Genomic DNA, 22,355 nt, shown 5'->3' on the forward strand with positions numbered 1-22,355 from the left:
AATGGGTCCTGTACCTGTGCTACAACACAAATCATAACTATCACTTCCCTGCCACACATGAGTGCACGCAGGGGCCGACAGGCCGGGGAAAGACGGAAGATGGCAGACAGCGGACAGGTAAGTGTTTGCATGCATGTGTGTATATTGTGGGAAAGAAAGTGTGTGTCTGCGTGTGTGTTTATGTATTTGTATCGGGGTTCATCTGCTATGATAATGGCGGGGGGGGGGGGTTGTGCGCTTTCAAAGGGGGGGGTTATGATGTGAACAGCCCTGATTTCACAGGGACGGATGGGAGAAGGGGGAGGGGAGTGATATATTGCGAACATTAAAGGCTGCACCAAAATGGCCAAAATAACTGTCTTTTTTGTGTGAGCATTTTAATATTGGAGTATATCACATAGAACCGACTGTGACTGCTGCCAGGTCAGATAATCAAGCAATGGGCTGTGACAGGTGCGAAGCAGTGGCGGGGGATGGTTGCATTTCTACATTTCCTTTGACTGGACTGAAGGACACATTTGTCCACACAGGGTCCCTAAAATATGTTGAAAAGGTTTAAAGCCTGACTTTTTATTCACGGTTTATGGATAAATGTGTTATAATAAGCACACTTTGAACCTCATCCAAGCTCTCTGTTGAGGTGTTGGGATTCCTCGCTATCCTTCTATGCTCTGCGCAAAAAAGGGCCATTTTCAAAACATTTTCCGAGCCACTTTTGGTTCCTAGTTCACCCCTGGGCACGAGCGGAGGAAAAAGAGTAGAGGCAGGGAAAAGGGGACAGGGGACAGGGAGAGCATGTGAATGCAGTTCAGAAGACAGAAGCAAAACACATGGATGCAGAGAGGCATACATCTATCACAGCATTTACTTACAGTTTGTAGCCTTTTCTTCTTCCTTTTCGCAGAACCCGACCACACACCAATAATGTATTCAGGTCTGGAGAAAGCAAACATTATCATATGATTAATATAACATAGGAATTATCTCAATTAAATACTCCAGCATTTACATGACATCCAGAGCAAATATAAAATTGAAATGACCAGAGAAGGAGCTGCCAATCTCACCCCAACTCCCGCGCCCCACCATCACATTCCCCACATGATTTAGCTGACAAACATTCAGAACCTATGCGGGTATTCGTTATACCCACCAGGCGGAGCAAATAGGGTGGTTGAACTCCTTCAGTCTGACAGTATATACACCATAAAGGAGACCTTGTTTTCCCAGCTTCAAGTCCCAATTGGCCAACAAGATTTGTTTTTTCAAAACCCAGGTATTGTTAGATACCCTTCCGCTCTCCCATTATGACATCCAACAATGGGATCGAATAGTCTTAAAAATAAGGCCTGCACACATCTTCATTAGACCCAGTGCCGTGAATCCGCCTTTCCCTGAACCTTTTTCCTTTGCTACCACACAAGTTTCAGTTCCTGCCCCATCGGTTGTAGAGATCAACCCACCCAGACCTTCTCCGCCATCAGGATCCAGTTCAGGGGAATCAGACGACTTCAAAACCCTTTCGGAGGTTGAGACCCTTTTTTTTACTGATTCAGAAAGTGTCACAGAGGGAACCCTTACTCCCCCGGAAGATATGGCCTACCCTGAAGATATCATGGCACTAACTGGCCACCCATCAGATGCTGGCCAAAACCAAGAGAATTTAACAGAATGAGTTGCGTTACAGGCCAGACCCAACTACCTAAAGGGATACTGCAAACTTATCAGGAAGGTGAATATCTAGGGAATGTCCTTTAGAATTTTGAGCGATTAGCTGAGCAATTGGGGTGGGAAGAACTTTGGGACCCCTATTGAAAGGCAAGCTACAGAACACCTACTTAACTTAGCCCAAAGAGCAGCTACCTTTATATCCATAAAAGAGGGACTTCTTAAAAGGGTATGCCACACCTGTAACTTCTATCGACAGAAACTAAGGGCTATTAGATTAAACACCTCTTGAATTGGGGGAAAGAGTTAAGAACACGGTAGCCCTCTGGATTAACAACAAGACCATGGAAGTATTGGTCGACATTATCATTCTGGAGCAATTCACCAATTCTCTACCTCCCTTTTCACAGAAAGCAGTATTACAGCTAAACCGACCTACCCTAGTCATGACTAGTGAAATTGCCCAAAATCCCTCAGACGCAGCAAAACATTTTAACTATGTACACATAGGTTCGCAAGCCCAGGTACTAGATAGAGGGTTCCCTAAACCCAAAGAATGGACCCCAAAAGAAAAAATAGAACTAAGAAGACCAGACCCGAAGGGTAGAAAGGAAAGCATGAGAGAAGAACTTAAATGGATTAAACTGTCACCCCTAATTTGTTTTTCGTGTACAGAAACTGGCCATCTCGCTCGACATTGCCCAAAGAAATCAAAAAGAAGAACCAACGGAAATAGGCTGCCTCAGAGGGGGTGAGTGGGAAGGAACAGCGGTTGATCTAGAACCCTTCAGCATATGTCTATGCCATTCTTCAGCTGACTTTACATATGAAAAAGCCAGACTAAATGGAAGGCCAGTAAAGGCGCTAATTGATTCAGGCAGCAAACAGACGCTATAAAGGCTGATTCAGTGACAACAGCAGATCTAGAAAATGCAAGTCTAGTTAGAGTCACATGTGTACACAGAGATCATGAAATCTACCCCAAACCTCTCCAGTGTGGGATTGGACGTAAAATTAATTTCAGGAACCTACCATTAGCCAAGAGGTACCTTTCAAACCTCAGAAATATGCAATAACATAATCACCACCTCGATCTCAGTTTATAGGATACATTTGGGAGACAAACACGAACAACCCGCCTCTACCAGAGGAAACGAAACTCACGTAATATGCGAGAGCACCTGGATACATCTTTTCCTTGTTCTAACCACAATCCTGAGAGGACCTCAGAAAAGACCAAGTATATCCATCTTGCATAGGAGATGGGGATGTAAGAAATCAGAAGGTGTCTCACCTGCTAGTCCCCGGGGGATCTGTCATCCGGGTGGCCAGGACACAGCCATTGCTTTTGGATCCAGTTCCTGGGGGTGGACCTGTGCGAGAGGTTCCCTGGGTGAGGGGTCTTCAGGGAGTGGGAGTGGGATGCTGGATGGCGAGAGGCGGTATCCCTCCCCCTGCAACACCTTTACCCCATCCTACCAGGTAGGATATGTGGGAACCTTAACCCCTCCCCCCTTTCCCTTCTCCAGCACTTTCACACAGGCAGCCCGCTCTGGGAGAAAACAGACTCACGCACACGCAGTGTACTTGACATTTCCTGCTAATATGGTCAGGCGAAGTCAGGCAATGACTGACAATCACTCTCACCTAACTTCCATTAAACTTCCCCACACTAATAAAAGGTGGAGCACGAGAGCACACTCTGAGCGAGGCAAAGCACAAGAAGGAACATCAGTTTTGAGTTGGCAGCTGAACGATGGGAGAAAGATGGCAAACCCAGAAGGGTTTGTAAGGAGAGAAATACCCTTGACCTTCACCACAAGACGCCGTTAATTTCATGAAAACTTCAAGGCAGAAAGTGTAAGGCCAGGAAACCAGACTGCAAAATCCTGCATTGTGTGTTTAAGATACCGAGGGCCCTCCCGCGTAACTGACCAAGGCAGGGAGGAGCAGCAGCAGCCACAATGGTATCGTCCTCGGCTCCAAGATCAAAGAAGTGTCAGAGAGATCTACACAGCTGGTGAGTTGGGGAGACCAATGCAAGGCCGGTCTGAGTTGAAGTCAAGGTTGGAAGCGGAAACATTGTATAACGGGCACTGGAACGAACATTTTTAAAGCGTGTGATGAACGATGCGAGTGAAGCTAAACGGTTGATGAATGTTTGAACTTAAGAAGGCAAGATACAATACCATTGACAGAGTGGTCCAGCACAATGAATGTGCTCAAAGGTCTCTGTAAGATATCCCGCCAAGAGAAATGAAAGTAGAATTTTGATGAAAACAATTGTGTGAAGTGAATCGAAGTGGTTCTGCAATGGTTTTAAGCAAATCCAATCGCACATTCGAAAGTCTTCGATTTTGGTAAAAAGAGGATCCGAGCCCGAACGGAGGAGGTCTATGGCCCGGGCCCGAACAAGTGATACCGAATGTAAGAATAGAGATATCAAGGGGATCCAAGCCCGAACGAGGGAGACCAAGTGTGAACATTGTGATAAAAGGAGGTCTCAGCCTGAAGAGGGAGACCCACGATGAACATTGAAAGCGAGAAGTTGTGCATGTAAAAATCCAGATAGGGATGGAACTTTAAGACTTTGGGCCTGATCACGACTTTGGCGGTAACGACGGCGGTATTACCACCGGCGGTATTAGCCCTACCGCAGAACTCCTCAGCGCTAATAGTGGCGGATCACGAGTTCGGCGGTAATGTAATTCCCCATTGAGCCCATTCGGGGATGCCCCATTCCCCATTGGGCTCAATGGGGAAAATTTGCGCTCTTACCGCCGGCAGATTTCCCGCCGGCGGTGATAGCGCAAATTTTCAGTGGATTTCCCCCCAGCTCAGAGCTGGGGCGAAATCCGCCAAAGTCCTGATTTGGCGGACCCTTAAATCTGGCGGTAATAGTGCTACCGCCGGGATTTAAGGGTTACCGCCAAAGTCGTGATCAGGCCCTTTGTTTGTTACGACAGATCCTCAGCAGCAAGAGACTGGAGGTCATTACAACCTTGGTGCTAAGTACACCAACTTTACCACCATGGTGTAAACTATGTTTACACCATGGTGGATGGCGGATTTACCGGCCCATTCCAAGGTGAGTGGGGCGGTAAATCCCCATTTCCCATTGTCCCTTCCCCATTCCCATTTTTGCCCCATAGGGCATAATGGGAGTGGGGAAGGCGCTAATTACGCCACCGTAAATTACGGTGGCGTAATTAGCATCATGGTGGATTAGCGCCATGGATTTTAACGGCTTCTAAAAGCAGGCGTTAAAATCAGAATCAGGCGTTAAGGGTTAACGGTGGCGTTAACCCTTAACGCCTGAGTTGTAATGAGGGCCACTGTTATTGGAAAAGAGGCTTTGGCAGAAGGCCCTGATGTCTGTGCTTTGAACTGTATCCTCATGGTTGAGAAGCCAGAGTGTGTGCGAAGCTCGAATGTGCCACCTTGCCCCGTGCTGAAAACATGAGAAAGGGAAGCCAACTGCTTAACCCATCGGACTTATTATTTCTTGAACACTTTTCTTTTTGCATACACCATTGTCCCACACCCTTTTGTATCTTAGAAGTAAGGATTGGCAATAGGTTTATTAGTATAGGCCCTTTTATTTGACAGAGACTGTACTATGACTGCTTCATTATTATTTGATGGTCGTAGCTTGCTCTAATCCTTAGATTTAGGTTTAGATATGCGTTCAACCAACCTATTTGAAGTTAAAAAAAACACCCTTGAATTGTGATCACTTGTGTCTGTCTTCACTGTTTGATACCATGCCTTCCTTACACAACCCAGAAGAGAAACGCTTGGTAGGTGTGGAGATAGGCAACAAACCATTCATTTTCATGGTAGACACAGGTGCAACAAAACTGTGTATCAGTGAGGGGAATTTCCCTTTGTCAGGTGAGGTTATAGACATACATGGCTTCTCTGGGGCTGTGAAATCAGTTCCATTTACAGATGAATTGACCATCAAGGTTGGGGACAAAGTGGTATGGGCCTGTTGTTGTGCCCGACAACGTCCCCTGTCAACTTGTTAGGACGAGACGTGCTCAGCAAGCTGAACATGACCATCTCATTCAATGAGAGAGGAGTGGTGTGCTCCACCCCAGGAAGGGGTGTTGGTGTCAAAAGAGAAGGTGGTCTTGATAGGGACCGATGCATAGGGAGGAGAGTGGCACATATCGGGAGGATAGCTCAGGGGCAACATGCTCGCCTTGGAAGCAAGACGACATGGAGCAACACAGGTTTGATGCCCAAGTCCGCGATTGCAACCGCCGGGCTCGTAATGAGGCCCATTGTCAGACGGGAGCGACAATCCCAGTGGAGTTGGCAGAGGGACCCACGGTGAACAGTGAATCCAAGAACTTACAAAATGTCAAAAACCTGAGAAGAAAGGAACTTTAGTGCTTGTTTATTACATCAGGCCCTCTGCAATAAAGAGACTTTGGTACAGAAGCCCCTGATACCTGTGCTTTGAACTGTATCCTCATGGCAGAGAAGCCAGAGTGTCTGTGATGCCCGCACGTGCCACCTTGTCCCGTGCTGAAAACTTTGGGAAGGGAAGCCAACTGCTCAACTATCCTGACATAGGCCCTCATTACGGGTTTGGCGGTAGCCATGGTGCTATTAGCACCATGGCTGCCTCCAAACCGGGCTCCTTTACCTGGTTCCTGCAATGGGGACTTACTGGCTCATTCCGACATAGGAGGACCCCGGTAGGTCCTCCTTGCAGGAACCATTCCCCATTCCCATTTGAGCCCCCATAGGGCTCAATGGGAATGGGGAGGGAGGTAATAACGGGCACATCACAAGTGACCCGTTATTACCTCCCACTTCCCCTCGCGGGACCCAGAAAATACATCTGGTTTTACCAGATGTCTGGTCCGGGTCCCGCAAAGGGAACCTCATAATCGGCCCTGGCGGAATAAAGGGGGCCGGTCCCGTACCGGCCCCCTTCATTCCGTCAGCACCAGGGTCGTAATGAGGCCCATAGTCTTTCTTGAACACTTTTCTATTGCATACATTGTTATCCCACATCATTTGTATTTAGAAGGATTGGCAATAGGTGTATTAGTATATGTTAGGCAGAATTACATGCAGTACCCTTTGGGAACACTACACACAATTAAGACTACAGGTGTAAGCACAATCTCACCTTTGGTACAAGCCTGTACTACACAGTTATGTGGTAGCAGTGGCTGAGCAGTCAGACTTATCTCAAGTGGGATGTGACCAGTACAAGATGTTACACAAAGGACTTGCAATCACAGTAGTTCAAGCAAACACTATTCAAGGTTTCTTGGTAAAAAAATATACATTTATTTACACATTTAGTTAGAAAACATTCCACTAGCAAGAAGCAGCTCAATATCACACTATAATACACAAGTACACAGCCAATAAGTTTCTGAACAAGTTAGGCTCCCCTGAAATGGTAGCAAAATGTCACTTCAGTAACTTTCAAAAGGGGTAGAAAGACCAGAAGGGGCCTCATTACGACCCCGGTGCTAAACCATGGTGCTATTAGCACCATGGTCCATGCCGGGGTCTGCCATGGTGAATGGCGGAATTACCGCCCCATTCCAAGGTTGGCGGGGCGGTAATTCCCCATTCACCATGGGCCCTTCCCCATTCCCATTTTTGCCCCATAGGGCTCAATGGGAATGGAGAAGGTGCTAAGTACGGTGCCGCAAATTGCGGCACCGCACTTAGCACCGAGGTCCCTTTGCGGGTTGGATTTTAACGCCTGAAAAAAGCAGGCGTTAAAATCGCCAACCCGCAAAGGGACCTCGTAATCAGGCGTTAAGGGGTTAACGGCGCCGCCACCTTTTGCTGCGCCATTAACCCCTTAACCCCAGGGTTGTAATGAGGCCCAAGGTTATAAGAATCAAAACAGAATTACTTTCGGAGGCAGGGCAAATAGTTTCAGTTCACTACAAGAGGCAATTCAATTCAATTCAATAGGCCTGGGCCAAAGTCAATGGTTCAATGTCTTGGATAGGATAGCACAGTGCATGTAGTAACCGGTTAAGTCTTTGCCAATGTTCTTAGAAGTAGTTTGCCAGCAAAAGAGTTATATGTCGGATTAGGAGCCACCAAGACTCCAAAGTTGGGAAGGTTTCACAAACTTTCACAGCGGCAGAAAGGATTTCCACATTGCATTTGCACAGTACCTTATTGATGAAGAAAATCTGTAGCTGAGGCAGTTGGTCCTGGCAGTTCCTGCAGATCTCGCTGTTCCTGAGCTTCCGTTGTGGGGACAAGAAGGAGGACGTCCGGAGGTTCCTGCACTTCCCAGGGAAATAGCCACAAGCTTGGCTAGATGTCAGTTTTAATGTGTGAGTGCCAAGTCCACAAACTGGTATCCTTCTCACTGGCTATCCAGTTTTCAACAGCACTCTGAAGAAAATTCGACCAGTATGGAGACTGTGTCCAGGTGGCTTGCGAGTTGGTTGTTCCCACCAGCTCAAGGGAAGAAGTTGTCCTTGAAGGGGCTTCTCTGTCGAGGGAGTTTCAGGCAATCCGGACCTGCAGGAGGGCTTTACCAGGCGAACCAAAGGTCCAGGAGTTGCAGCAGCCGTCCTCTTCCAGCTCGTCTTCGGTACTTTTGTTCCAATGGTCGACTCTGTCTTCCAAGTCCCAGAGACCTGCTTTTAAACAGTTTTCTCCCATTCATTCCAGCCTGTCACTCACCCAGCAGGGTGGCTGTCCTTGCCGGACAGTCAACCAGCCAATCATGCCAGAGTGCATTCATGTCTCCTAGGAGACTAAGCACAGGGAGTTTCAGGCACCTCCCTCACATCCTGTCCACCCCAGACACTCAGGCGCCAGAGGAGGGCTTCAGCACTGAAGCCTGCCAAAGGCCATCGAACAAAGGGACCAAACCTGGTTTGGCGCGCAAAGACAAACACGAGAAGGACCTTTCCTAAAAGAAACGGCAAAAAAAGATGACCAGTATCTGTTTTTACAGAGGGGTCTTGGGCGCCATATTGAAAAACGTCGCAGACCCGATTTTTAGTTACCGGTGTTCGCGGCCGGGAAAAATCATGATAGTTTGTTCTAAAACAATTGCCACCATCCATTTCAAGAGGAAAGGGTAACATGTGACTGTTACATGAGTGTTGAGACATAGGGGATGCTAGGCAACCCCTGCATCACTCTATAGGAAGATAGTTTTCTCCTTGACATGGTCTGTCAGTGCTATTTGCCAATTGCCTGAAGTGAGATCAAATGTGCTGAGGAACTTGGCTGAACCAAGTTTGTCCACCAGTTCATCTGTCCTTGGTAAAGGATGGGCATCAATCTTTCTGACTGCATTAAGAGACTATAGTCCACACAGAATCTCTACTTCTTGGATCCTGCCTTTGGCACTAGTACAACTGGACTAAACCATGGACTGGTGGATGGCTCTATTACCCCGAGATCAAGCATCTTGTAGACCTCTTCATTTATGTGGGTTCTTACATGATCTGACATCCTGTAACCTCTGCTTTTAACAGGTAAACAGTTACCAGTGAGAATATCATGCTTGCCCCAAGGTTTCAAGTCTGGTGATAGTGAAAACAGGGAGGCAAACTGATTTAACAGAAACTTGCACTCCTCCTGTTGTTTCAGTGTCAGATTTGAAGAGAGATTGGGCCTCAAACCGAGTAGGGCGGTAAGGGATACCAGGCACCGGTAAGGAGACTGGTGCCGGTAATCCCTTACCGCCCTACGACGAGGTCCCTTAGCAGGTCCCTCCTTTAACGCCTGGTCTGACCAGGCGTTATGGACCTAACCCGTTAAGGGACTTCAGAGCTAATAACGGTATCGCAATTTGCAGTACCGTTATTAGCGCCTTCCCCATGCCCATTGATCCCATTTGTTTTGTTTGGGCAAAAACAAACAGAAAGTTCTTTCTCTCAATTTTTAACGTTGGGCGATTCCCTTTCGCCTTAGGATCCATCTGTGTTGAGTTTCAATCCCTCTTTCAGGGTTGGCCTCCCTCTGTCGGGTTCACTACGGCCTTTCAATCACAGGTTCAATCAATCATTCACTGTGGACATCCCTCTGCCAGGTTCACTCTTGTCATCACAATGTTCAACTTGATTCATCACAGTGCGGGATTCACTCTTGCTTTCACCTTGGCATCCCTCCGTCGGGTTCAAATAGCCATTCTAACACAATGTTCACAATCTCATTAGAAAGCGGGGTCTCTCTTCCCCAAGCTTTCTCTTTGCTTAGGGTCAGAGACTTTCAATTGCACAAGGGATTTGACGTGACCCTTTTAGGACTACTCTGACATATAATTTCGGCCTCTCCTGAGGCCTCCTGGTACTTGTAGTTCCAACAAAAAAAGAGGGCCAGAGTCCTTCGAATAAGCACTCTTGCATCACCTGACCACTCTGCAGCTGGCCCTTCACTGGGCTTCCCAAAGGTTCAAACACCCACAAGTGCTTGCGTTCACAATATGTTGCCAATTGCAACCTTCAACTCAACAAAGCCCGGCTTGCTATCAGCTCTCTCTCCGAATCACCGGCTGTGTTGAACTCCCTGGCGTTTCTTGCCACTGGAGTCAAGGATGGTGCCACAGTAGCCAGCCTGCCTCCCCGCCTGGACTATCAGCGCGGGAGATCCCTGTGCACCGTTGACATCCGTTCTGCTGCACACCTACTGTATATCCCGGTCTTGGGATTCCTTTTATAGAAACTTTGTAGGTCTGAGTTGAAAAGAGCTGGAAACCACACACACCTGACTTCCATTCCTCTTCCCCATAGGAATAAAAGGCAGAGCATAGCAGCACACTCTGAGCAAGGCCGAATGCACAAGGAAGCAGCTATTCCAGGTCGGCAGTTCAAACGGAGGAGAAAGGCAGCAAGACCTAAGAGGACATCAAGGAGGGAGTTGTCCTTACCCTTTTCAACCCAGAACCTCGAAGCCTCCAACAAAAGAAACATAAGACCGGGAATCGCAGCTGGCGAATGGTGTGATGGATGTCAGCGGTACGTGGAACCCTCCCGCACTGATAGCCAGGGTGGGGAAGCGCGGTTGCCATCAAGGTACCATCCTAGACTCCAGCGGCAAAAGAAATGCCTAAGTGTTCAGCAAAACTGCTGAGTCGGAAGAACCTGATAGTGGACCGGACTGTGTTAGCCTCAAGGTTGCAGTGGCAACATTAAGTAGATGAACAGACAGAGCTCTTTGTGAAAACGAACTTGGTACCAGAGATAGAGTGGTCCAATGCCACGTGGACGCTCAATAGAAGGTCTCAAGCTGGTACCCCTCTCCTGAAACTACAAGTACCAAGAGGCCATAGGGAAGGCTGGCGTGAAGTGTCAAGTTGGTTATACAAGGGTCGAGTCAACCCCCTTGTACAATCAAAATTCTTTTATGCGTACTGTACAATTGTGAACCCAATGGAGGGAATTGTGAAACAGGCATTTGCACACGGCTGAGGGGAACGCCATGAGAACTGTGATTCTGTAACACCACACTTGCCATAGGCTAACAGAGTGACCCGGCTAGGCGTGATCGCCCTTCGGAAGTCTCTGTTTACAACTGGCAAAAGCTTTGGGAGGTCTGAGCCCGGATGAGGGGGACCTAACATGACCAGTGTGCAATTGTTTAAAAGGACATTAGGGGCCTCATTACGAGTTTGGAGGTAGCCATGGTGCTATTAGCTATTAGCACCATGGCTGCCTCCAAACCGGGCTCCATTACCGGGTTCCTGCAATGAGGACTTACCGGGTCATTCCGGCATAGGAGGACCCGGTAATTCCTCCTTGCAAGAACCATTCCCCATTCCCATTTGAGCCCCCATAGGGCTCAATGGGAATGGGGAGGGAGGTAACAACGGGCACATTATGAATGGGCCGTTTTTACCTCCCTCTTCCCCTCGAAAAGACCCGGAAAAGACGTCTGGTAAAACCAGACGTCAGATCCGGATCCCGTAAAGGGAACCCCGTAATCGGCGCTCCCGGAATGAAGGGGGCCTGTCCCGTACCGGCCCCCTTCATTCCGGGAGCGCCAGGGTTATAATGAGGCCCAAAGACTCTTTGGGCCTCATTACGACTTTGGCAGTAGCCATGCCACTATTGGCGGCATGGCTGCCGCCAAAATCGGGTCCGGGTTCCCTGAATGGGGAATTACCGGGCCATTCCGAGTTCGGAGGGCCCAGTAATTCCTCCCTCCAGGAAACCGGGCCCGGACCTTCCCCATTCCCATTTGAGCCCCCATAGGGCTCAATGGGAATGGGGGAGAGAGCTAACAACGGCCTGATTACGGCCGGCCCATTGTTAGCTCCCTGGTGCCCTCGCGGGACCCACTCTGCACGTCTGGTAAAACCAGACGTGCAGAGTGGGTCCCGCGAGGGGACCTTCGTAATGAGGCGGAACGGGTTTAACGGGTACGCCTCCTTTAGCAGAGCCCGTTAACCCATTCTGCCTCAGTTGTAATGAGGCCCTTTGAATATTACAAATGAAGAGATGATTGAATGGTGGTAGTCAACCCGAAGGAAGGATGTCAAAAGAAAAGCATAGGTAAGTGAGTCCCACTCTGTGAAGAAGCAAAATTAACTACATTGTGACGACAAGTATGAACCCGACCGAGCGATGTCCACAGTGAGTGGTTGGTCTGAGCCCTATTGAGGGAGGTTGACGATTGAGAGAAGCATCGGAGCCCGGCAGAAGGGGATCCAAGGGTGAAGGTGTCACCCCCCTTAGGAGGCGCTGGTCCCTCTGGCATCGTTGGGCTCGGAGGTATGTGTCACCCATCTTTTCTCCCAAGATGGCGGTACACTCTGCATGCAGCAGTCTTGTCTGTCGGGTCTCGGATGGCAGAGTGGCTCCACCCCCTCTGCATCACACAGCATATCTGGCTCTCTCCACTACCTGCGGACGCGTTACTACTCTCCTTTATCAACGCTACGTAAGTACGAACCTAGGCTTTGTCTTTCTGCTTATACTGTCTTACAATACTTATATCTAATCTCAACCTTGGGCCTCCTATTCTCAGACCACATCGACTGCCACCTTTGGGTCCAAAGTCTTCCCTCTGTTGTTGTCAGAACAAACTCACACACGTAGGCTCCTCCTCGGATCACGCCGCAGGGCAGTTCTATTTTTTCCCCTTCTGATTCAGAGGTACGGAAGGTAGATTCAGTTTCACCTGTTTTACCACTTGACTCGTATATGTATATCTAAACTCTTCTCTTCACTCAGCTGACACTAAACCGCAACGGCTTCCGACGGTCATTGGAATACTCCCCCGATTCTCAAAACTGCATCTTTAAACCCCAGACGACCCCAATTCTCCTCTCAGGTATATTTCCAGCCCGCAGTTTTTCATATTTTTACTCCTCCTCTGTAGCCTTTCTTAAATCCACTATTATTTTGTCAGTTACTCTCTCCAGGAAACGACTTCTTAGTACTGCAAGCCGTGATTCACTACAGTCCTCTGCGAGGGTAATCCTGTGACATTGTTCCCGCTTTCATTTACACAGTAATCTCCCTCTCTATAACCATTTACCTTGTCCTTCTCACTTCTTTGATTAGAGACCTCTGATTGACTAAACCTTCAAGATCAAGTCGCTGCATAGAAACCATCCGAAGCAGACGGCCTTCCAGACGACACAGGGTTTTATTCCCCAGAGGGTTTCCCTGGAGTCCTTCTCTCCTTCTGGGTTATTCCTGCCCTGGGGAAGGAGATAGGGAATTCAGGGGGATTCCTATAACATCACATCCTCCGAGGTTACTTCACTGGATAAGACAAATGCAAGAGGTCTGCTCCTTTGGTGAGTCCTTTACTGATGGTACTATCCTTGCCTTAATATAATCTCAAATTAACCGTGTTTTACAGAAGGGTAACTCCTGACGAGAAGATTGATAGAAGGAACTTTGGTTTTTGTCATATTACCCCCTCTGAAGAAAGAGACTTTGCATGAAGAGAGACCTGGGCACAGAAGGCCCCGATATAGGGAAAAGGAACTGTAAGAGTCCCGCCTTGTCCGTGCTAAAATACGTGGGGAAGGGACAATCCGGCCATAACATCCTGACTAATCATTTTGTGAACACTTCTTTCTTTTGTTGATCATTATCCTGCACTATTTTGTAACATAGCAGTAAGGATTGGCAATAGGTTGCTTACTATAGGCCCTTTTTATTTGACTTGACTCCACTTGGACAGTGTTATTATTATTTGATGGTCGTAGCTTGCTCCCTTTTTAGATTTCGATTAGGCGTTTATCTCACCCATTTTACAGTTTAATAAACACCCCTGAACTGTGATCACTTGTGTCTGTCTTACTTTGATACCATGCCTTTCTTACAGGAAGCAGAGGGTGAATGGGAGCTGCTATGTTTGCTCTCTGATTTCCCCCGCGTGTCGGGAGCGCCCAACATGTTAGTACCCCAGGCGATGTCAACCCTAGATGCCAAGTGTTTGGCCATCTAGCACTGTGTCGGGTTCGCAGTTTGTTCCGGGGACACCGAGAATGAGTTGTGCTGATGGACAAAGAAAAAGAAAAGTGAGCAAAAAATGACAATGACCCACAATGTAAGCCGTGCCCGTTGCTAGAAATTGACAATGTATTGTTTCTATTAAACAGATGGCAGGAAGCAGTAGTGAGCTGCACAGCAGGGGGAATGGTGGGGTTTGATGAAGAAGTGATATGGAATGTCAACAAGAACCGTCTCACTGTATGGGATACATGCATCCCGAAACTGACATGGATTGAAACAAAAGAAACCCTGGTGAAGATGCAGGGGGCTAACGAGTATGAGCTCTGTTTGAGGACATGAAACTGTGGGTACCAACAGCAAATGCAATAAAATGATATATATTCCTGTTCTAAGCAAGGGCAGAGCAGCGCTTATGGGTATCGATTGGGGTGTGCGGCCAGACTTAACTATAGCGCCAAAATCAGTCAAAGCCCAGGTGAAGAAACCCCCAATCCCAGCCCCCACAAATAAGAAGAAAGAAGCACTTACTAAGAAGACAGTCAAATTATCAATCCGAATATTCCTCCAAACAATCGAAAGAAATCCCAGACTAATACCGCCTGTATACAAAGACATTTATTTTTCGTGTACCTCGTGCTACCATGGGTCCAGGCCACAGTCAGCGCAAAATGGCTTCAAACAATCAGGTGAGAAATGATCCATCTGGCAAATGACACAGAGCAAGGACTGAGTGATATCAAGAGCAAAATATGTGCGATCCAGTTGATGACCCTTCAAAAACGATATGTGTTACACCTGGTGACGGCCTTGGAAAGGGGCGTGTGCAAAAAAAGCAGACTGTCATGTTGCACACAAATCCCCCCCAAACGATGCAGAAAATGGGTCCCTGTCACACATTATAACAGCCCTGCACAAGTGAAAGACAGGCATAGAAAAAGAAGATGGAGTTGAAGCTGAAGAATGGTTTGATACAATGTTCTGTGGGCACCAACATGGCTTGGAGCAGTGGTGAAGATAATGGTCCCTACTGTGGTGCTTCTCGCTGCCGCGTAAAGACACTTCCTAACAGTGTGATGATGATGGTTTCGATAGGGGCATGTATGGCACCTCCTAGTACACAAGATGGGCCCACTCAAACAGATGACCCCAAGAAGCCTTGCATGGTAAGAATTGAGATGCCCATAGCCCCCCCCCCCCCCGGGACTATAACTCAGGGCTCGAAATGCTACCACTGGGGAACGAGGAGTTAGTGCGTAGCGTTCTGCAAATCAACTTCCACATAAGATGGAAATATATCATATTATATCATATTTCCATTATTTGTGACTCGTTAGGTTTTAAATGTCGGATAGATGTGTCCTAATGTTTAATTATAGCTTGTCCCAAATGCACAGTCAACTAAATTCACATAGATATATTTGTTTGGCATCAGTTGACCTGGGGAGACAAAAGTAGCTCCTTGTAGCTATTGGTGTCAACCTAACCAGTCTCTTCTAGGCTATAACCAGAAGCTAAATGGCTCCCAGCTCCCCTCAATTTCGAACCCATATAACTTCAACCCCACCTGACCCAGAGAACGATACAGAACACTGGGTTGACCACGCAGGGGATGCGGCATGTATCTATCTCACATGCGCCCCAGAGCAATATGACCAAGCAGGGGAAAGCTTTAGTCATGTGTGTAGGTATGGGTGCCCAAAGAGGGTACGTGTAGGGCTCAAGAGGCAACTGAGTTAGTAAATGTGGGATTAACTAAAGGGGGGAATGTTGGGATGCATGTCCCACTTGCAAGCCCCTTAGGCGATTTAGGTTGCGGAAAATATATTATTGTTCACAGTGTGTGATTGTAGGTGGGTGTATTACGCAAAAGGGGATACTTCATTGGGCATTCATGTAGTGAGTAATGGAGCTTTAAGGAGAGTCAGAGGAATGATTTGTATGGGTATGACAGAATATAGCTATGACGAGATACAGATGAATAACGTATTCACCAGCCCTAGTCCCCATAGCGAGAAATGCTGAAAGGGGCCCCCAGACATCTGCTGCGGGGCCGTAACCTGCCCTTCATCAGATACACAGGAGAATGGGTTAATGGAAGGTTTGTGGAGGAAAAGCAGAGACAAGGCCACATTTCCCCTGAAAGACTCGTTCCTTAGGAGAGGAGAGATCCACAGAGACTTGGGGTCTCATGCAAGGGGGGGCAGGGCACTGCTGATAATACACCTTGCCCTGGTGCTATGTTATGTTTCCCAGATGTTTCTAGAAGGTTTGGGTGTGACGTCATAGAAGTGTCCCTCACCTGCAGTAATTACCGCTTGAGAGGCGCCTCCTTCTCAATCTATGAGGCCAGGGAGGGGTCCCAGGGACACAGCCACCCACTGCTCAGAGCCTCCCAGAGGGACTGAGGAGGGCTGAGGTGCTGTGAGTCTGCATCAAAGGAGCTGGAATGCTGAGCCGATAAATGGACATGCGCAGGGCTGAGACACGGATCTCCAGAGCATGCGCAGAGTGAGATACACATGCTCTTTCCTGAAAGTTCGAATCTCGGAGCATGCGCAGAAACGGGATAGCCGAAGAAACATGCGCAGACACGCAAATACCAAATAGACACGCTCAATCCTGAGGAACATTCCTCAGAGAAACGGGATACTGGAAACAGCATGCGCAGTGAGGCGCCGCTCCCAAAGTACATTCACAGGCAACGGTAGCACATCCATCACCAGAGCCTCCCAGAGGGACTGAGGAGGGCTGAGCTGATGAGAGTCCTCATCAGAGGCGCCGGGCCACAGGGGAGACAGGCGTGATGAACGGACATGCGCAGAGAGGGGATACTGCGAGGAGCATGCGCAGTTCGGATACACGGGGAGCCGGGATGCAGAGCTGATAAACGGACATGCGCAGTGCGGATGCACCCTTTTCAAAAGCATGCGCATGAAGGGGACAGGAAGGAAGAGAGGAGCATGCGCAGTGAAGACCTACCCCAAAGGTCGATATAGGAATCTGTAAAGGAAGGTTTCTACTAGGTTTATTGAGCTTCTTGTACGAGTCCAGAAGTACAGTAGTCAGTAACACCGGCACGCCCCTCATCCTAAGAATTCACACTGACTCAACATGCCACGGGCAGTGACGTCACGCCTCGAGCAACTCATTACAACAGAGCGCATGCTCCGAGAAAAGACACTAATACAATAAAACGACAAGCAGTGGCAAAGCCAACACTTTGGTCCCTTGTTGCCTGGCAAAAGCCTAATGCTTATGCACAAGCCTTTGGCAATGTTTCTTTGTAACAGGGCTTTGGGAAGGACAGGCAGAGTGGTGAAGACCTTTTATTGCTCCAGCAGCCAGTTTACAGCTCCACTTGCAGTGCGCACACCCATAAGGACAGTGCGTTGCCTTTTAGTGAATGGGGGTGTGGGTCTAAATGCGGCCCCCAGAAGTTATGCAAGCCCAGTGGGGTGAGGTGGGGGGAGCAATCGGACCGGAAAACGGTGCAGCTGAGTTTTTTTTTCACATAATGGACCTGATCCACACAGCGTTTTTCAACGGGATAAACCCATCGAAAATTGTGTTGCGAATCTGTGTTTGGACACTTCCGTGGACATCGAGGTTTCTGCATTCCAGTGCCAGTAGTGTAGGCCCCGCACCAGGCCTCCGCTCCATGGCTGGCCAGACAGGCGCACATACATTCTGTCCTGTTTGAATGCATAATAGGCTCCCAAAGCACAGCCATACCGGTGGGACAACCCAGTGGGTTAATGCATATGCTGCAGGAATCTAAGTGAAACACACAGATCGAGGCTGGTAATTGTGAATAATAAATCTGCGATTTAACACCACTTTCAAGTTACGAGAGAACAGAAGTAGCCCAGGTGGCTCTAGTGTCCAGCGCTGCTGCAGGATAATTGCGAGGCTCCAAACAGCGTTCAGAAACGGTTTAGAATTGAATGAGGACTGAGGCACCCAGTGTTGCATAGTGCCCCTCTCGGGTGCATGGTAGCTCCCAGGATGTTGTCATGGGTCACGTGGCTGTAGCCACGTGACCAACATAATAAAAGTACCGAGCCGCTTCCGGCTCGGCAGTCACACCATACTCTGGCTCTGGTGTGGTTCTTTCCGTGCACCTGCCTGGCGCAACACTGTGTGGTGTAGGCCCAAGGACCGAGCCCACCACGAGGCCGGCGCCCTTGCTGGGCAACGCCGACCTCCACCGTCTGCGGGCCATGTGATCATGGCGATTGGGGACGACCCCCGCCTGGGTGCCCCCAGAGCAGGGGCTGTTGTGTGCTGGGTGCCCCCAGCTCCGTGTGGGCTCCAGTGACCTGGAGCGCAGTGGGGTGATCCCCCCTGCCTTACCCGCGGCGCGATCGTCGGGTGATACCGACATGTGTATGGGGCTGCCCGGTGATCCGGAGTAGCCCCCCCAACAATGGCGAGAGGGCAGCCTTTTGCATGAGAGAGATGGGGCCTAAAAGAGCATTTCGTGATGCCAACAGAGCCTACAGTGCAGTGAATATTTGCTGGCTTACATGGCCATCTTTAACCGGCTGGTAGCAGAAACCAACTGGCCGATATAGATGGAATAGTTGGTGTTTTTCGCACCAGACACAGAATGGCCATGAAAGAAAGATATGATGTTCAAATGTCACGCTGACAGCACACGCAGTGACAGGACACGAAACAGGAACACGCAAACACAGTCTGGCAGGCATTTTTCTATATGCTGACACAGAAGGAGACATTCTTATCTTAGGGAATGTATGTAACCATGGAGAGATATGTGCGTCATTGGAGACTATAACCAGAAGGGCTGGAGAGAAAGGAGTGAGCTAGTTTGAGGGAGTTCGGGAGAGTTGCCAGAGAGTTGGAGAGAGCCACAGAGGGAGTTGCTGAGGGGTTGCTGAGGTTGCTGGCTGTTGGCTGGAGATGGTGGTGATGAGGCTCTGATGAGATCGAGAGCTTGGCAGTTGGCAGTTACCAGATCTTGAGGCCTGGCAAAGACAGAGCTGGAAACACATGCAGAATGGAAAGTATGGTTTTGGCCTAGGCTGACTGATGGATTAGAACAGACACACACACACACAAAGAGCTTTGAGTGAAGGGGAAAACCAGACAGGGGATTGTTTAGAGTGAGAGTGTGAAGATGGTGTGGATTGGGGTGGATTTGCCCATAGAGGTGATGGATGCTAGCGCTTGCATTAGACTGCATTAGAACCACACATTAGGCAGCACAGGCTTGCATTAGAAACCTGAAAGGCTTATAGTCATTGCATGATAGCTTTGCACCAGAAGTATAAAAGGTGCAAATTAAACATAGCATTAGGACTGCCTGCATTGTTATACTTAGCTGTGTGTATATAAATAAATGTATCCAATTGTTATAATTAAATCAATTCTTTGGGCCTCATTACACGGTAGGCGGAGGACCAAGGTGCTAGTAGCAAATCATGCAATGACTATAAGCCTTTCAGGTTTCTAATGCAAGCCTGTGCTGCCTAATGTGTGGTTCTAATGCAGTCTAATGCAAGCGCTAGCATCCATCACCTTGTATTTATGCACTGTCTTTGGTTCAGTAATTCTTAAAACTCTGTACCTTGTCTTCCAGGTTGTCAGAGTATCGGAGTTCTGAACCTCTGCAGTTGTTGGTCACGGGCGACGAAGAAATGAGGCAGGTCTGAGGTGCGGAACTCGGAACGGAGTTCCACTGCTAGAAACCTTTGCGGAAATAGGGTCAGGTACATTGAATCTGTTGTCTTAGGATTTTCTGCTAACTAGGTAAGTCTGTTAACATGAACTTTCTCTTGCTTTGCAGGTCTGTGGAACGGAGCACCAGTAAGCACTCTGCCGCTGTCAGCAGAACCAACGTGAAACACGTGCGAAGGCACGTGCGGGGCTTAAGTAGTCCTCCACGCCCAACTACTGGTTTTCACATGTAATTCAGCCTGTGGCTCACTTGGCCGCCATTTTAGGGGAACACCCAACCCCCATTGAGTCTCCATGGGTCCCACTATTGTTCATGTGCTAAAAAGCATGAGGAATGCCTGGCACGCCAGGACAGTAACCACCTAGCCCCCACATGTCCTCTCAAAGTAATCTTGCTACCCTGTAGTAATGGCCTCAAACCATGGGCTTTTGAGGTGGTCATGACACATATAGATGCCCGGTGTTTTACTTTCCTTGTTCTTTTCTATTCCACTTCAACCAGATATGCAGTATCTTACCGCCTTCACTTATCGTGGAGTCAGATTTCCACACACTAGTTTACCACATGGGTACTGGGAGCCCACTCATGTGTTCAGCAGGGTGATCAAGATGGATTTAAGTAACATACACATGCTTAGTACTGTTAATTAATATGTGGCTGACCTCCTAGTATGCAGCACCTCGGAGGAGCAGTGTAGAGATGACTCTGGGCCTCATTACACGGAAGGCGGTAAGGGTTAATGGTCACCGGTAATGGTACCGGTGACCGTTAACCCTTACCGCCTTACTACGAGGTCCCTTAGCGGGTTGGTACTTTAACGCCTGCTTTTAGCCGGTGTTTAAAACCAACCCGCTAAGGGACCTTGGTGCTAATTACGGCACCGCAAATTTGCGGTACCGTAATTAGCACCTTCCCCATTCCCATTATGCCCTATGGGGCAAAAATGGGAATGGGGAAGAGCAATGGTGGAAGGGGGAATTACCGCCCCGCCAACCTTGGAATAGGGTGGTAATTCCCCTTTCCACCAAGGCGGTGCCGGTATTTTACCGGCATGGACCAAGGTGCTATTAGCACCTTGGTCCACCGCCTACCGTGTAATGAGGCCCTCTGTGTTTCTATTGACATTACTGACAGAGAAAATGTACAAGGAATGCAAGAGAAAGTTGCAGTATTGTCAGTCAGTAGGAGGTGGTGAACTTGGGGCAAATGATATAATTATAGGGAAGGAAGATCACTCCAGAGAGGGTACAGGAGATTCACAATTCACCACAGCTACGCACAGTCAAACAAATGTACAATTCTCTAGGATTGAATACAGGTCAACCACCCGAGGGGAAAATCAGAAATCGGGAATCTTTTGAGCCTATTAAAAATGAATTATTCTGAACTTCGGAAAGGGATCCCCAGCATTTCTACTGTAAACTATTCTAAATTTGGGGGAGGAAACCATAGTGCCTCTACTGTGAACTATTTTGAACAAGGGAAAGTGATCCCCACTACCTCTACTGTGAACTATTTAGAACATGGGAAAGGAAACCCAGTACCTCTACTGTGAACTATTTTGAACTTGGGTAAAGGTACCCCTGCTTTCTGAAGAGAACGTTTTGTGACCAAAGGCAAGTGTGAATCTGACGGAGGGATGCTGAAAAAAAGCTAGGGGAAGGGAAACCCTGTTTTCTGAAGAAAATGTTTTGTGAACAAAGGCAAGTGTGAATCTGACGGAGGGATGCTGAAAGAAAGCTAGGGGAAGGGAAACCCTGTTTTCTGAAGAAAATGTTTTGTGAACAAAGGCAAGTGTGAACCCGACGGAGGGATGCTGGAAGAAAGCTAGGAGAAGGGAACCGCGCTTTCTAGTGAGATGAGCAACTCATTAACTTTGTTAGAAACTCATGAACTGTGTAAGAAATTCATGAACTGCGTTAAAGATGGCTACGTGAACCCGACGGAGGGAAGCCAAGGGAAAAAGTAAGACAAGTAAATCCTGTATCGTGATAAAGCAAAGTGAAGTGTGAGATCGGCAGATGTGAACCCCGACAGAGGGATGGCTGCAAGTTGGGGTGAAAAGTAATACACCTGTGAACGCAATTTTCTAGGATTGTGTAAGTATTGCAGGGCCTGGGTCTTTGACTATTCCACATTCATAAGGCCACTGCTCCAAGGATTAAAAGATGCACAGAAAACTAAGGGTCCCATAATATAGACACCTGAGATGGTGGATACATTCAGAAAACTCAAGGAAGCACTGTGGCATGCTCCGGTTTTGGCAACCCTGTATTACAAGAACACATTTTATTTATTCTCATATTGCGATTGCACAGTGATGATGGCTGTCCTCAAACAAAAGAAATCACAGGGTCATAAGCCGTTTACATATTACATATCACTTCCCATGTGAACAAGCACTTGCCACAGCTGCATTCACCAATGAGAAATCCACCACAATTACCATGGGCTGTGCGGTGATGCACTATGTGCAGCATTCACTTGTTGTGTTACTGGAAAAATCAAAGTCTACACTGACTACTCAAAGAGCATCAGGGCATGAGGTCATGCTA

General features: G+C 48.1%; 1 protein-coding gene across 2 annotated transcripts in view; it reads right to left on the reverse strand.

The window, feature by feature from the left end:
* Positions 1 to 16,832, reverse strand: part of LOC138570311 (zinc finger protein 84-like) — a 362,312-nt gene extending 345,480 nt beyond the window's left edge. The window contains exons 1-2 of one of the 2 annotated variants that reach the window (XM_069649094.1): positions 16,399 to 16,827; positions 873 to 936 (exon numbers count right to left, since the gene is read on the reverse strand). The gene's annotated coding sequence lies outside the window, so the exon portion shown is untranslated. Of the gene's footprint in view, positions 1 to 872; positions 937 to 16,398 lie in introns of both variants that reach the window. The other variant, XM_069649090.1, reaches the window with a different exon arrangement.
* Positions 16,833 to 22,355: the final 5,523 nt, after the last annotated feature.

This window comes from Ambystoma mexicanum, chromosome 2q, assembly GCF_040938575.1.
Source record: "Ambystoma mexicanum isolate Mex_15411 chromosome 2q, UKY_AmexF1_1, whole genome shotgun sequence".
Lineage (NCBI taxonomy): Eukaryota > Metazoa > Chordata > Amphibia > Caudata > Ambystomatidae > Ambystoma > Ambystoma mexicanum.